The 16,027-nt window shown below is 50.5% G+C and overlaps 1 long non-coding RNA gene across 1 annotated transcript; it reads left to right on the plus strand.

The window, feature by feature from the left end:
- The first annotated feature begins 6,193 nt into the window (after nt 1-6,193).
- Nucleotides 6,194-11,626, plus strand: LOC149430615 (uncharacterized). The gene is made up of 2 exons (XR_016309485.1): nt 6,194-6,494; nt 11,154-11,626. It is a non-coding gene; the product is annotated as an uncharacterized LOC149430615 (long non-coding RNA).
- Nucleotides 11,627-16,027: the final 4,401 nt, after the last annotated feature.

The following is a 16,027-nucleotide window of genomic DNA, read 5'->3' on the forward strand; positions in this document are numbered from 1 at the left end:
CAACCGGGGACAATGGTGACAAATGGCCTCCACCTTTGTGTTGGGTGTCTCTGTGTGCCGCATGGAGGAGAGGGAGGGCAGCAAAGAATTGTCTGTCCGTTCTTCTCTACAACTTTCATCCTCCAATCCTCAATCTCAAGGTGACAAGTCCATCTGCAGAGATCTTCGTGTTCCTGTGTCCACTGTGCGCAAGATTGTCAAGACGTTTACAGCCACCTGGGCAAAAGAGAAAAATTGATCAAAGATTGCAACAAAGTATTATTAGAATGGTGGATAAAGAACCTCAATAACCTTCCAGACAATTCAAGATGACCTTCAGGCACCGGGTACAACTGTGTCAGCCCAAACTATATGTCACCATCTGAATGAAAGGGGACTCTATGGTAGGAGATCCAGGAGGACCCCACTGCTGACACAGAAATATGGGAGGAGACCCAGGAGGACCCCACTGCTGGCACAGAAATATGGGAGGAGACCCAGGAGGACCCCACTGCTGACACAGAAATATGGGAGGAGACCCAGGAGGGCCGCACTGCTGACACAGAAATATGGTGGGAGACCCAAGAGGACCCCACTGCTGGCACAGAAATATGGGAGGAGACCCAGGAGGACCCCACTGCTGGCACAGAAATATGGGAGGAGACCCAGGAGGACCCCACTGCTGACACAGAAATATGGGAGGAGACCCAAGAGGACCCCACTGCTGGCACAGAAATATGGGAGGAGACCCAGGAGGACCCCACTGCTGACACAGAAATATGGTGGGAGACCCAGGAGGACCTCACTGCCAACACAGGAACATATTGGAAGTCAGATTGGAGTTTTCCAAAACCCTTTTGGGAGAATGTGCTGGGGGCAGACGAAACAAAATGGTAAATCCCATCATTCTGCTGTTTTTAGATACAGCAATGAGGCCTTGAAAGAATCCAGTCCCTCCAGTCACACATGGTGGGGGGTCACTGATGGTTTGGGGTTGCTTTGCTGCTTCAGGCACTGGATGTCTTGGCTGTGTGCATGGCATTATGAAATCTGAAGACTACCAAAGAATTCTGGGGTGCAATGTAGGGCCCGGTGTCAGAAAGTTGGGTCTCCAGTGTCAGAGGTCATGGGTCTTCCAGCAGGACAATGACCCCAAAGCACACGTCAACAAGCCCCCAGAAATGGTTTCAGACAAAGTGCTGGAGAGGACTGAACTGGCCAGCAATGAGTCCAGATCTCCATCCCATAGAACTCCTGTGGAGAGATCTCAGAACAGCAGTTGGGAAAAGGAACCTTCCAATCTGAGAGACCCGGAGCAGTTGGAGGAGGAAGAGTGATCCAGAAATTCCAGTAGAGAGGTAGAAGAAACCCATTGATGGCTATAGGAAGCCTTTGATTTATTTTTTTCATGGGGTGTGCTACCAAATATTACGTTGAGGATGCCAACAATGTTGTCCATTTTTGGGTTTTGCGTGGAATGTCAGGTTTGGCTTTTTTTTTTCTCCACTTTTTTGTGTCATCAATATATATGTATAATGTGTATATATAAATATATATATATATATATTGCCATAATTATTGGGCCCGCCCTCCAAATCATGTGATTCAGGTGTTCCAATCCCCTCCATGGACACAGGTGTATACAATCAAGCCCCTAGGCATGCAGGCTGCTTCTACAAACATTGGTGAAAGAATGGGTCGCTCTCAGGAGCTCAGTGACTCCAAGCGTGGTCCCGTGATAGGTGGCCACCTGGGCAATAAGTCCATCCATGACATTTCCTGGCTACTAAATATTCCACGCTCAACTGTTAGTGGGATTATAACAAAGTGGAAGCAACTGGGAACAACAGCCACTCAGCCACCAAGTGGTAGGCCACGTCACATGACAGGGCGGGGTCAGCGCATGCTGAAGCGCACAGTGCGCAGAAGTCGCCAACTGTCTGTAGAGTCAATAGCTAAAGACCTCCAAACTTGGTGTGGCCTTCAGATGAGCCCAACAACAGTGCGTAGAGAGCTTCATGGAATGGGTTTCCATGGGCGAGCAGCTGCATCCAAGCCGTACATCACCAAGTGCAATGCAAAGCGTCAAATGCTGTGGTGTAAAGCACGCCGCCACTGGACTCTAGAGCAGTGGAGACGTGTCCTCTGGAGTGACCAATCATGCTTCTCTGTCTGGCAATCCAATGGACATGTACAGGTTTGGCGGTTACCAGGAGAACGGTACTTGCCTGACTGCATTGTGCCAAGTGTAAAGTTTGGTGGAGGGGGGATTATGGTGTGGGGTTGTTTTTCAGGGGTTGGGCTTGGCCCCCTAGTTCCAGTGAAGGGAACTCTTAAGGTGACATTTTGGACAATTTCATGACCCCAACTTTGTGGGAAGAGTTTGGGGATGGCCCCTTCCTGTTCCAACATGACTGCGCTCCAGTGCACAAAGCAAGGTCCATAAAGACATGGAGGAGCCAGTTTGGGGTGGAGGAACTTGACTGTCCTGCACAGAGTCCTGACCTCAACCCCATAGAACACCTTTGGGATGAATTAGAGGGGAGACTGCGAGCCAGGCCTCCTCCCCCGACATCAGTGCCTGACCTGACAAATGTGCTTCTGGAAGAATGGTCCAACCTTCCCATAGACACCCTCCTAAACCTTGTGGACGGCCTTCCCAGAAGAGTTGAAGCTGTTATAGCTGCAAAGGGCGGGGCCAACTCAATATTGAACCCTACGGACTAAGACTGGGGGGCCATGAAAGGTCATGTGTGTGGAAAGGGCGGGGCCAACTCAACATTGAACCCTACGGACTAAGACTGGGGGGCCATGAAAGGTCATGTGTGTGGAAAGGGCGGGGCCAACTCAACATTGAACCCTACGGACTAAGACTGGGGGGCCATGAAAGGTCATGGGCGGGGCCAACTCAATATTGAACCCTACGGACTGAGACTGGGAGGTCATTTCACTTCAGTCCTTGTCCTCAAGGAGCTTACACGCTAAGGTTGCTTGCATGCACGTTGCAGTTCCCCGATATCCATATTTCACAGAGATCTTCACATGTGATGTGGGTGGGTATGCTCCCTCCCCCAACGTCACTAATGGTCCATGCTCAGAAGACAGGTTCGAATGGGTGTCATGAATTTCCCAGGGGGTTGTTCACAAAATTCTATCTTTCCATTCAGTCGTATCCAACCCTTGGTGATTGGATGGACCGTCACTCGTAAGCGACTTCTCCCATGAATTCTCTTAGCAATTATTTTTACAGGGTAGGTTGCCAGGTCTTTCCCCAACCCCCACCATGCAGGAGATCCCACATGGCCAGGGATGAAACTAGGACAATATAGACAGGAGACAATTAACCTACCAGCATGTCTTTGGAGTGTGGGAGGAAACCAGAGTACCCGGAGGAAACCCACGCAGGCACAGGGAGCACATGCAAACTCCATGCAGGAGGCGCCATGGTTGGGAATTGAACCCATGACCCAATTACTGCAAGGCAGAAGTGCTAACCACTAAGCCACTGTGCCGCCCGTTCATGAAATTACGCCCATGCTAACAGAGCTGCCATTGGTGACCTCCTTTAGAAAATGCTAATCGATTGGCTGTCAGACGGAGCCAATACATTTTTATTACTTTCAGAATTCTCGTTCTGTAACGAGCGCACAAAAGAGAAGATCCAGCTTCCTTCCCTTGCATAGCTATGCTTGGCTCAGAAGGTTTTGCAGCCGGTGAGAGCCAGGCAACCGGTATCCTCTACAGGAACGGCAGCCAGTATATTGCTCTAAATACAGGTTTTCTTTAGGTAAACGGTAACATTTGGTGGAATTGCATCCCTTTCCCCGGCTCCCGGTGAGTCTGCAGCCAGATGGTCACATTTGGACACCCTTGTCATGGGAACGCAGGAAAACGTTCGATGTGTCCAAAGCAATCACACACAATTAAATCACCATTTATTTCCTCCGAATTAGAACACAGCATGCTGTCCTTTACTGCCGCACATTATTAAGAGGAGAGATGTACGGGGTTTGCTGTGCGTTTTCTGTAAAACATATGGGCCCGGGTTATTGTGAACAGAGGCTCTGCAAATATTAATCGGTGCAGAAATACCGACCGATCTGTCATAGCGGAGGATGGAGAATAAAAGGGACTTGATTTATAATTCACAAGGACATGAAGGGACTGAATTGCCATTACACAGGGAGGACAGGTGACCTTTAATTGGCTGGTCTACGTTTCTTTTCCTTTTTTTTTTTTTTTTCTTCTTCTTCCCTAAAATAACAAACCTGTTATACTTACCTGCTCTGTGCAAAGGTATTGCACAGAGCAGCCCCGACCCTTCTCTTCTGGGGTCCCCCACCAGCACTCTTAGGCGGTCCTCCTTCTTTGTTTCCTCATTAGCACGCCACTTGCTATGAGTGCTCACCTGCGGGCTCAGTCCTGAGCTGGGCTGTGTGCGTCTATTGACAAACACAGCTCAGCCCCACCTCCTGCTTCAGTATTTGACAGAAGCAGGAGCCTGTGTGTCCTTCACTGGAATTGAGTATGAACCCTCAGCTTGCCAAACAACCCATTCAGTTCAACCGCTTCCCATCCAGCCACTGTACGCTGGGTAGGGCAAACGCGGCTCTCTGACTCTTGGCTGTCAGACTCTGGGTTTGCGTGCGGCCTCAGGGCTGCACAGTGGCGCGATCCTGTGATGGCTGTGTCCCGCGGCCTCAGGGCTGCACAGTGGCGCGATCCTGTGATGGCTGTGTCCCGCGGCCTCAGGGCTGCACAGTGGTGCGATCCTGTGGCCGTGTCCCGTGGCCTCAGGGCTGCACAGTGGCGCGATCCTGTGATGGCCGTGTCCCACGGCCTCAGGGCTGCACAGTGGCGTAATCCTGTGATGGCCGCGGCCTCAGGGCTGCACAGTGGTGCGATCCTGTGATGGCCGTGTCCCTCGGACACCGTGCATCACAGATCGGGACATGGGCTCTCTGATTGGCCCTCCTAATCATGGGACGGTTGTGTCCAGTCAGACCCCAAACAATGTAAACACAGGCACGTGCCTTTTGTATCGGTTCTCCCTCTGAGCTCAGTGAGAAGAGGGTGAGCGGGATCGCTGCAGCCCGTCATCACACAGATCACACAGTGCAGCCATCGTGCACCGAGCACCATCTTTCCCTGTTCAAGTGTACATCAACATCTGTACCAGTGCCCTATTGACATCTGTTAGTGTGCCAGTGCACAAAACGATCTGTCGGCGTGTACCAGTGCCCCATCAACATCTGTACCAGTGCCCCATCAACATCTGTACCAGTGCCCCATCAACATCTGTACCAGTGCCCCATCAACATCTGCAATAGTGTTCCATTGCAACATCAACATCTGCCAGTGTTCCATTGCAACATCAACATCTGCTGGTGTCCCCAGTGGGCCTCCTAAAATGTAATCGATAGCCAGGAAATTGGATGTGTAATTTATGCCCCTGTAATGCCTGAAGGTGCTCCTTGGATTTTGGGCCTCTCTATGTAGCTAGACTGAAAATCACATTAAAAAGTAAAATACAATTATTTTTTTTTTAATTTATAATTGTATTATATTTTATAATTGTGTTATATTTGACTTTTTAATTAATATCATGAATTTAAACGAATATGAATTTATTTTCAGCACTTTTTTTGGGCCAATAGGCTGCTTTTACACTGGACAGTTTTTGGAGCACTTTTCCGGTAAAAAAAAAAGGCTCAAGAAAAATTAATCCCTTTAAATTCAACAGAAGAATGCTCCAAAAACTGCCCAGTGTAAAAGCAGCCTATTGGCCAAAAAAGTGCTGAAAATAAATTCATATTCGTTTAAATTCATGATATTAATTAAAAAGTCAAATACAATTATAAATTTAAAAAAAAATTGTATTTAATTGTTTATTTGGCTTTTTAGTTTAATATCATCAACATAATTATAAATGCAATTTTTTTTTAAATTTATAATTGTATTTGACTTTTTAATTAATATCATGAATTTAAACGAATATGAATTTATTTTCAGCACTTTTTTGGCCAATAGGCTGCTTTTACACCGGGCAGTTTTTGGAGCACTTTTGCAAGTGGGAACATATTTGCGGTGTCGGGGAGGGAAGGGGTTAATGTTAGTAGCCGGCTGGTTGGGGAAGCAGGCTCAGGGTGGGCAGCTGGTAACTTCACATTCCTGCAGAGGGCGCTGTTGGCCCACTCGTCTCGTTTCCCTTTTTTGCTCCAGATTGCTACAGCCAGATTTATGAGACGGACCCCTCGCCAACAGCGGGGGAATTGGGGCCTGTGAGTTCCACCTGTCAGTCTGGTCCATTTCCAGAAACACGAAGGCAGCGCGCCGATACACCAATTCACCGCTGCCGGGGAGATCTACAGCGGCGGATTGTTCAGGGCGATCGTTTGTCACCCCGGAGAGTTCACTTGTCTCATTACGGCGCAGGGAGGAATGACTAAGTAGTGTGGTGTCCATGTGTCCTCGTCAGATGTCTCCAACAATGAACCTGGGGGATGGCGGTGCAGGTGAGAAGAGTTTGTTGCGTCCCGTTCCTGAATGGAATGAGGGAAATCTGTACATTTTAAGTAAAAATTCACCTTTTTCCTGTTTTAAAATAAAAAAAAAAAAAAAAGCTGGCTCCAATCAGCCAAAACATTGTGACCTCTGAAGGTGAAGATAACATTGATGATCTTGTGACCATGACACCTGAAAGTGGCCGGGATATAGAAGGCAGCAAGCGAACATGTTGTCCCTGAAGTTGATGCTTTGAAAGTAGAAAAAAAATGGAAAAGCTTAAAGATGTGAGGGACTTTGACAAGGACCAAATTGTAATGTCTAGGAGACGGGGACAGAGCCGCTCCAGAACTGCCGCTCTTGTGGGGTGTTCCCGGTCTGCAGTGGTCGGGACCGACCAAAAGTGGGCCAAGGAAGGGAAACCGCAGAACTAGCGGCAGGGTCACGGGTGGCCAAGGTTCAGTGATGGAAATGGGGGAGGCTCATTGATGGAGGTGGGGGCTTATTGATGGAGGTGGGAGGGGGAGGCTTATTGATTGAGGTGGAGGGGGGGCTTATTGATGGAGGTGGGGGGGGGAGGCTTATTGATGGAGGTGGGGGGGGAGGATTATTGGTGGGGGGGAGGCTTATTGATGGAGGTGGGGGGGAAGAAGGCTTATTGATGGGGCGGGGTGGGGTGCGAATAGACTAATTTATGGAGGAGGTTGGGGGGAGCTCATTGATGGAGGTTGGGCGGGGGGGAGGCTCATGGGTGGGGGGTAGGCTCATTGATTGGGGTTCTGGGGGGGGGCTCATTGGTTGGGGAGGAGGCTTATTGATGGAGATGGGAAGGCTCATTGATTAGGGTTGGGGGCTCATTGATGGAGGTGGAAGGCTCATGGGTTGGGGGGGGGGGGCTCATTGATGGAGGTGGAAGGCTCATTGATTGGGGTTGGGGGGGGGGCTCATTGATGGAGGTGAGAAGGCTCATTGATTGGGGTTGGGGGCCTCATTGATGAAGGTGGGAAGGCTCATTGATTGGGGTGGGGGGCTCATTGATGGAGGTGGGAAGGCTCATTCATTTGGGTTGGGGGGGCTCATTGATGGAGGTAAGAAGGCTCATTGATTGGGGTTCTGGGGGGGGGCTCATTGATTGGGGTTGGGGAGGAGGCTTATTGATGGAGATGGGAAGGCTCATTGATTAGGGTTGGGGGCTCATTGATGGAGGTGGAAGGCTCATTGATTGGGGTTGGGGGGGGGGGCTCATTGATGGAGGTGAGAAGGCTCATTGATTGGGGGTGCGGGGGCACATTGATGGAGGTGGGAAGGCTCATTGATTGGGGTTGGGGGGGGGGCTCATTGATGAAGGTGGGAAGGCTCATTGGTTGGGGGGGCTCATTGATGAAGGTGGGAAGACTCATTGATTGGGGTTGGGGGCCTCATTGATGAAGGTGGGAAGGCTCATTGATTGGGGTGGGGGGCTCATTGATGGAGGTGGGAAGGCTCATTCATTTGTGTTGGGGGGGCTCATTAATGGAGGTAAGAAGGCTCATTGATTGGGGGGCACATTGATGGAGGTGGGAAGGCTCATTGATTGGGGTTGTGGGGGCTCATTGATGAAGGTGGGAAGGCTCATTGATTGGGGTTGGGGGGGGGGGCTCATTGATGAAGGTGGGAAGGCTCATTGGTTGGGGGGGCTCATTGATGAAGGTGGGAAGGCTCATTGATTGGGGTTGGGGGCCTCATTGATGAAGGTGGGAAGGCTCATTGATTGGGGTGGGGGGCTCATTGATGGAGGTGGGAAGGCTCATTCATTTGGGTTGGGGGGGCTCATTGATGGAGGTGGGAAAGTTCATTGATTGGGGGGGGGGGGCTCATTGATAAAGGTGGGGGGGGCTCATTGGGTTTTGTTTTTTTTTTTTTTTTGTGGGGGGGGGGGGCCTGCAGCAGGGCTAAGTATATTTAAATTTAAAAAAAAAATGTCCACTGCTTCATGTCCCTGGCGTCGGGCGTTAGGAATTTTGTATCCCGGTCCTTTTTTTTTCTGCATATTTTTGGCTTTAACTTTTTTTTTTTTTTTTTTTTTTTCCTTCTTTTTTCTGGATTTGCGGGCCGAGGGGGTTAAGCAGGAAGGTGATTTCAATGATGAGAACTGGACCGCAGTTAATGATAAATAGCTGCAAATTCCCTTTGTGGTTTGATGTATATCCTGCTGTACGCAGACATCAAAGAGCTGTCAGAGGAAGCTGCCCATGGACCGTTAATTTATCACGGCTCTGGAAGGCAATCCATAATCCCCCCCCCCCCTCACACAACTCCAACCCCCCCCCCCCCCCCCATCTCTCCTTCTGCTTTATGATAACCTAAACCTCAACCCGAACCTCGCTGAGTCCGCCGAGAGAACTGCATCAAACCGCGCTGTCACCCCAGCCGCACCGCTCATCCGCTTTGATCACTCCGCGGGAACTGAGGATCACTTAAAGGGACGTTCCTGTAGGTCGTGCGTTTTTTTTTTTTTTTGCTGCTCCTCGGCTCAAAAGAAAATGGACTGAAAAAGAAGAAAAATCTGTAAAAAAGGATCACGTCTTGGTGTCACGCATGCACTTTGCTTTTTGATTTGCAAGACCAAGTGGAAGGTCTGGTCGGGTTTAAAGTGGCTGTAAATCCTTCCATATTCCTAGCGGAGTGACCGGCCTCAGAGATGAAACAAATCCTCCTACATAAGTTGTACCTGTTTATCTGCGGTCAGTTGTCCCCTACAGCCATTCAAAGTGCAGAACCTATACAGCTTGTCCGAGCTTTCAGAAAGTGGGGGGTGGGGAGCTGAAGTTGCACTCTGCAGAGCTCTGTCAGAGAGGGACACACCTCCTTCACACCGAAACAGAGCTCTGGTTGTCAGTCACAGGCTGTGCGGTTAGTTTGGCTGTAGAGGGGCGCTACAGATAAACCGGTACAACTTCCATAGGATTTGTTTCCTCTGTGTATGACCTGCAGTCTGGCACTTCACTGGGTGTATGGAAGGGTTTACAACCCCACAAACGCTCCGGACCGTGGTTGGGACAGCAGGCACTTCAAAGGGTGGTTTACTTCAGAAGATTGGTTGAGTTAAGTGCGAGTTTAAAGCGTTCCTAAACCCCCCCAACAGGACAATCGGTCTGTAGATGCAGCAAAGCATGCTGGTTATACTCAGAGGGACCTAAGGGGTTAATCCTCCGCATTGTGTAAAAAGGCTGTTTGATCCTCCCCCTTTTCTACTGTCCCCAATCCATCTGCTGATAGTACAGAGCTCTAGGTGTCACTTTGCACATGCTCAGTTTGGTGTGTATTGCTGGAGCAGGGTTTTTTTTTCCTTTGGGAGGGTGCATGTGATCAGCACAGGGCCAATCAGCACTGTCCAGACAGAGGGTTAGGGGTCATGCAGCCTCATAGGGCAGTGAGAGGAGAATGAAAACTCCTTCTGCAAGCTTTAACCAATGCTCAGCCGGACAGTCATAAGACTGCTATATACTGCTGATGAGAACAGGGATTTAGCAGTTTATATTTAGTAAAATAATCGCATTTCCATGTCCTGTGTACTGTGGGAGAGCGGATATAGTGAATGCGGGGTCCGGGGAGAGCGGATATAGTGAATGCGGGGTCCGGGGAGAGAGGATATAGTGAATGCGGGGTCCGGGGAGAGCGGATATAGTGAATGCGGGGTCCGGGGAGAGCGGATATAGTGAATGCGGGGTCCGGGGAGAGCGGACACAGCGAATGCGGGGAGGCGGGATCTAGCGAATGCGGGGTCTGGGTAGAGCGGATATAGTGAATGCAGGGTCCGGGGAGAGCGGACACAGTAAATGCGGGGTCTGGGGAGAGCGGATTTAGTAAATGCGGGGAGGCAGGATCTAGCGAATGCGGGGTCGGGGGAGAGCGGACACAGCGAATGCGGGGAGGTGGGATCTAGCAAATGCGGGGTCTGGGTAGAGTGGATATAGTCAATGCAGGGTCCGGGGAGAGCGGACGTAGTGAATGCGGGGTCCGGGGAGAGCGGACACAGTAAATGCGGGGTCTGGGGAGAGCGGATTTAGTAAATGCGGGGAGGCAGGATCTAGCGAATGCGGGGTCGGGGGAGAGCGGACACAGCGAATGCGGGGTCCGGGGAGAGCGGACACAGCGAATGCGGGGAGGTGGGATCTAGCAAATGCGGGGTCTGGGTAGAGCGGATATAGTGAATGCGGGGTCCGCTAGATCCTGCCTCCCCAGACCCCGCAGTTGCTATATCCACTCTACCCAGACCCCGCATTTGCTAGATCCCGCCTCCCCGAATACGGGGTCTGTGTAGAGCGGATATAGTCAATGCGGGGTCCCGGGAGGCTGGATATAGCCAATGCGGGGTCCAGCGTTTAGTAACACTTTAAGTGCACTTCTCCTGCGCTGGGGCCGAGCAGCTCGCTGGTCATGTGTTGGGTACCAGTAGACAATCTCCAAGTGTTTACACCACCTGAATGGTGCCTGAATGTTCTGTGTTTGGATGAGCTTCCCAGTACAATCCAATGACATGAAATGACCATTCTATGTGACAATGCTGGGCCTCGGCTTCTTGGCTCCTTCAGTGACGGGAGCGATCGGTGTCTGCATGGAGTTATAGGGAAGGTCAGCAATGCCTTCATCCACTCGCCCTGTAATAATGTCCTCTCTCTCTGCTGCAGAGTTTGAAGCCGATTCAGACCGCGTTTACTCTGAAAGAGAATACATCTGGCGGTTTGGACGCGGCTTCGCGGATGTAAGACAGAAGATGGAGAGCAAACCGAATGCCTGTTTGTACCATAATTCATTTCCTACTCTGGATCGATCATGAGGACGATCATAAAAACCGCACAATGTACCAACCGGGAAGATGTACAGCCGACCCCGGCCAGGTGAAGGGAAGATTGCTGGCACACCGGCGCTGTTCTCACAGTTGTATGCAAATTACAAATATGGAGAAAACATGATTTTCCTGTTGTTTTGGCTTTAGCTACTTTGCATTTAAAGAAACATTTTTTTTTTTTAAATTGTGGATAAAACTACATTGATGTAAATCTTGTTAGTATTTTGCTTTCTCGTTTTCTGTTTTTATTTTTTTCCCTCTCTTTTTTTGTGTGTTTTTTTTTGCCTGTATTAAAAAATACATGTACTCACACACCCTAGAGAGTGTGTGGCTGTATTAAAAAAATAAATATATAATACATACACCCCCCCCAAGAAAATGAAAGGAAGGCTTTGGAATCTGAGTCTAGCGTCAAGTCCATGAAACACTTGGGATATTGATCTGGTCAGGTAAGTAGCAGAGGGGGTTGTTAATCAGTTTCAGCTGCTTTGGTGGTAATGAAATAAACAACAGGTGCACAAGATGGGCAACAATGAGATAACTCCCAAAACAGGAATGGTTTTACAGGTGGGGGCCACTGACATTTTTTTTTTTACTTACTCATCTCTTCTGACTGTTTTTCACTAGTTTTGCATTTGGCTCGGGTCAGTGTCACTACTGGTAGCATGAGGCCATACCTGGACCCTACAGAGGTTGCACAGGCAGTCCACCTCCTCCAGGATGGCACATCAATACGTGCCATTGCCAAAAGGTTTGCTGTGTCTCCCAGCACAGTCTCAAGAGCATGGAGGAGATTCCGGGAGACGAGAGCATGGAGGAGGTTCTGGGAGACGAGAGCATGGAGGAGGTTCCGGGAGACGAGAGCATGGAGGAGGTTCCGGGAGACGAGAGCATGGAGGAGGTTCCGGGAGACGAGAGCATGGAGGAGGTTCCGGGAGACGAGAGCATGGAGGAGATTCCGGGAGACGAGAGCATGGAGGAGATTTCGGGAGACGAGAGCATGGAGGAGGTTCCGGGAGACAAGAGCATGGAGGAGGTTCCGGGAGACAAGAGCATGGAGGAGGTTCCGGGAGACAAGAGCATGGAGGAGGTTCCAGGAGACGGGCAGTTCCTCTAGGAGAGCTGGACAGGGCCGTAGAAGGTCCTTAACCCATCAGCAGCACCGGTATCTGCTTCCTTGTGCAAGGAGGAACGGGATGAGCCCTGCCAGAACCCTACAAAATGACCTCCAGCAGGCCACTGGTGGGAATGTCTCTGACCAAACAATCAGAAACAGACTTCATGAGGGTGGCCTGAGGGCCCGACGTCCTCTAGTGGGCCCTGTACTCGCTGCCCGGCACCATAGAGCTGGATTGGAAATTACAACCGTCTGCGCTGTAAAGCACAGTGCCACCAGCAGGTGATCCAGGTCCTTACAAACTGGCTCAGAATACTCGCCCTCCTCCCACAAAGACTGCTGCTCAGTGAATTGCACGCAGGCGATGCCAAGGCCAATTCTGGTGTTTAGGCTAGTTACATGTAGGGATGCATTTAATGAATACATAATTGCATTAAATGGAGATTTTCAGTTAAGTTAAGGTTTATAAAGCGCAGTCCTACTAAACTCCCTCCCATCGCCCCTCCCATCGCCCCTCCCATCACCCCTCCCATCGCCCCTTAGCAAGAGGTTGCAGATGGAGGTAAAAGGATCGGATTAAAATGTCAAAAAGGCTTTAGATGATACTTAGTTCTTGCCTGTCCAGACCCGCACCTTCAGAGGATTCAGTAACAATGGATGATGCCTTCCCCCCTAACCCCGCGCTTTCTTTCATGCTCTCTTAGTCCAGAATATTTGTTCTGCCATGACTTCTTTTTTTTAAAAAAAATTAATAATTCATCTCTTACAAATTGACCTTTTTTTGGGCAGACTCAAAAATCCAATTAGAACTGGTGCTTCATTGTGCATAGTAAACGTCATTGCAGTTGGTATGCTAGACGGGGCCGGTGCTCTGAGAGGCAGAAGCTGCTCAAGGAGCTCCTAGCAACTTGTGGAGGAACTCCAGGATTCCATGGAACCCACGTTGTGAAGGACAACTCTGAGAGATAAATCCGTATATGTGTGAAATGGCGGGTGCCGTTTATGATCAGCATAAACGGCGCCCGTTAGAATGGCACTACCCAAGGTGATAACGGTGTCAGACCTTGTTTTAACCACTTGCCGTCCGCCTGCTGTTTATAAACGGCCGGATGGTGTCACGCCAGAGGCGGGTTGCCGTTCATAAACGGCACCCGTCATTTCTAGCTGTGCGTGCTCCCTGGGAGCGCGCAGCACCGCGATCCGGTGCCTGCTGTGTCCTCCGGACACAGTGAAACACAGATCGTCAGATGGGACCTCTGTACGAGGTCCCGATCATGTGATCACTGATAGGCCAATCAGTGATCACATGCAAAGTAGTAAGCAATGATGTCACTTGTGACATCATTGCTTACTACGTGTGAAATCTGAATGATCACAGAGGTCACATGGTACAAGGCTATTCACAACAGCCTTGTACCATGTGACAAGCTGTGACCAATCACAGCTCACTCAGTAGTTATCAATGGCCTGTGCACGCTCCCTGAGAGCACGCAGCACCACGATCTGGTGCCCACTGTCTTCCGGACACAGCGAAACACCGATTGCTGTACAGGACTTCTGTGTGAGGTCCTGATTCATAAGATCCCCGATTGGCCAATCAGTGATCACATGAATAGTAGTAAGCACTTCTGACATCATTGCTTACTACTAGTGAAATCTATGAATGGTTACAGAGATCACATGGTACAGGGCTATTCACAACAGCCTTGTACCATGGGACAAGCTGTGACCAATCACAGCTCACACAGTAGTTCTCAATGGCTGCAAGAATGCAGACAGAGAGCAAGAGAAATTATTGCTTTTACATCCTATATGGGTGTAAAAGCAATCACTGTAAAAAAAAAAAAAAATCATCACGCCCCACAAGTAGTACAGTGTCACCATGGTGACACTGTACTGCTAGGGTGACAGTATGAAAAAAACATAAATAATATAAAAATTTAAAAAAAAATTTAAAATTATAATTTTTGGTTAAACTAATTTGGCTTATTTTTTTGTTTTTTACTAAAAAGATAACAGAATACATTTCGGCCAATATTTATGATGAAAGATTATTTATTTGCAAAATTTTATAACAAAAACACTTTTTTTCAATATTTTTGTTACTTTTTCATTTACGTAGCAAAAAAAATAAAAATCCCAGCGGTGAATAAATACCACCAAAATAAAGCTTTATCTCAAAAAAATGGTAAAAAATTCATACGGGTACAGTGTTGCATGACCGCGCAATTGTCATTCAAAGTGTGAGAGCGCTGAAAGCTGAAAATTGCCCTGGACTGGAAGGGGGTGAAAGTGTCCGGACTGGAAGGGGGGGAAAGTGTCCGGACTGGAAGGGGGGGAAGTGTCCGGACTGGAAGGGGGGGAAGTGTCTGGGGGGGGGGAAAGTGTCCGGACTGGAAGGGGGTGAAAGTGTCCGGACTGGAAGGGGGAGAAAGTGTCCGGACTGGAAGGGGGGGAAGTGTCCGGGGGGGGGGAAAGTGTCCGGACTGGAAGGGGGTGAAAGTGTCCGGACTGGAAGGGGGGGAAAGTGTCCGGACTGGAAGGGAGGGGAAAGTGTCCGAACTGGAAGGGGGTGAAAGTGTCCGGACTGGAAGGGGGTGAAAGTGTCCGGACTGGAAGGGGGGGAAAGTGTCCGGACTGGAAGGGGGGTGAAAGTGTCCGGACTGGAAGGGGGGTGAAAGTGTCCGGACTGGAAGGGGGGGAAAGTATCCTGACTGGAAGGGGGGGGGGAGGCGTCCGGACTGGAAGGGAGGGGGGAGGCATCCGGACTGGAAGGGGGTGAAAGCGTCCGGACAGGAAGGGGGTGAAAGCGTCCGGACAGGAAGGGGGGAGTGTCCAGACTGGAAAGGGGGGGGAAGCGTCCGGACAGGAAGGGTGTGAAAGCGTCCGGTCTGGAGGGGTGAAAGCGTCCGGACTGGAAGGGGGGGGAAAGCGTCCGGACTGGAAGGGGGGGGAAAGCGTCCGGACTGGAAGGGGGGGAAAGCGTCCGGACTGGAAGGGGGCGAAAGCGTCCGGACTGGAGGGGGGGGGAGTGTCCGGACTGGAAGGGGATGAAAGTGTCCGGACTGGAAGGGGGGGAAAGCGTCCGGACAGGAAGGGTGTGAAAGCGGACTGGAAGGGGGGGAAAGCGTCCGGACTGGAAGGGGGGGAAAGCGTCCGGACTGGAAGGGGGCGAAAGCATCCGGACTGGAAGGGGGGGGGGAGTGTCCGGACTGGAAGGGGGGGAAAGCGTCCGGACAGGAAGGGTGTGAAAGCGGACTGGAAGGGGGGGAAAGCGTCCGGACTGGAAGGGGGGGAAAGCGTCCGGACTGGAAGGGGGGGAAAGCGTCCGGTCTGGAGGGGTGAAAGCGTCCGGACTGGAAGGGGGGGAAAGCGTCCGGTCTGGAGGGGTGAAAGCATCCGGACTGGAAGGGGGGGAAAGCGTCCGGTCTGGAGGGGTGAAAGCGTCCGGACTGGAAGGGGGGGAAAGCGTCCGGTCTGGAGGGGTGAAAGCGTCCGGACTGGAAGGGGGGGAAAGCGTCCGGTCTGGAGGGGGGGAAAGCGTCCGGACTGGAAGGGGTTAATGGTGATTGGAGGACTGTTTAGGTCCTATTGAC

Source organism: Staurois parvus, unplaced genomic scaffold, assembly GCF_062004578.1.
Source record: "Staurois parvus isolate SC_StPar_1 unplaced genomic scaffold, SC_StPar_1.0 ptg002586l, whole genome shotgun sequence".
NCBI classification, from domain to species: domain Eukaryota; kingdom Metazoa; phylum Chordata; class Amphibia; order Anura; family Ranidae; genus Staurois; species Staurois parvus.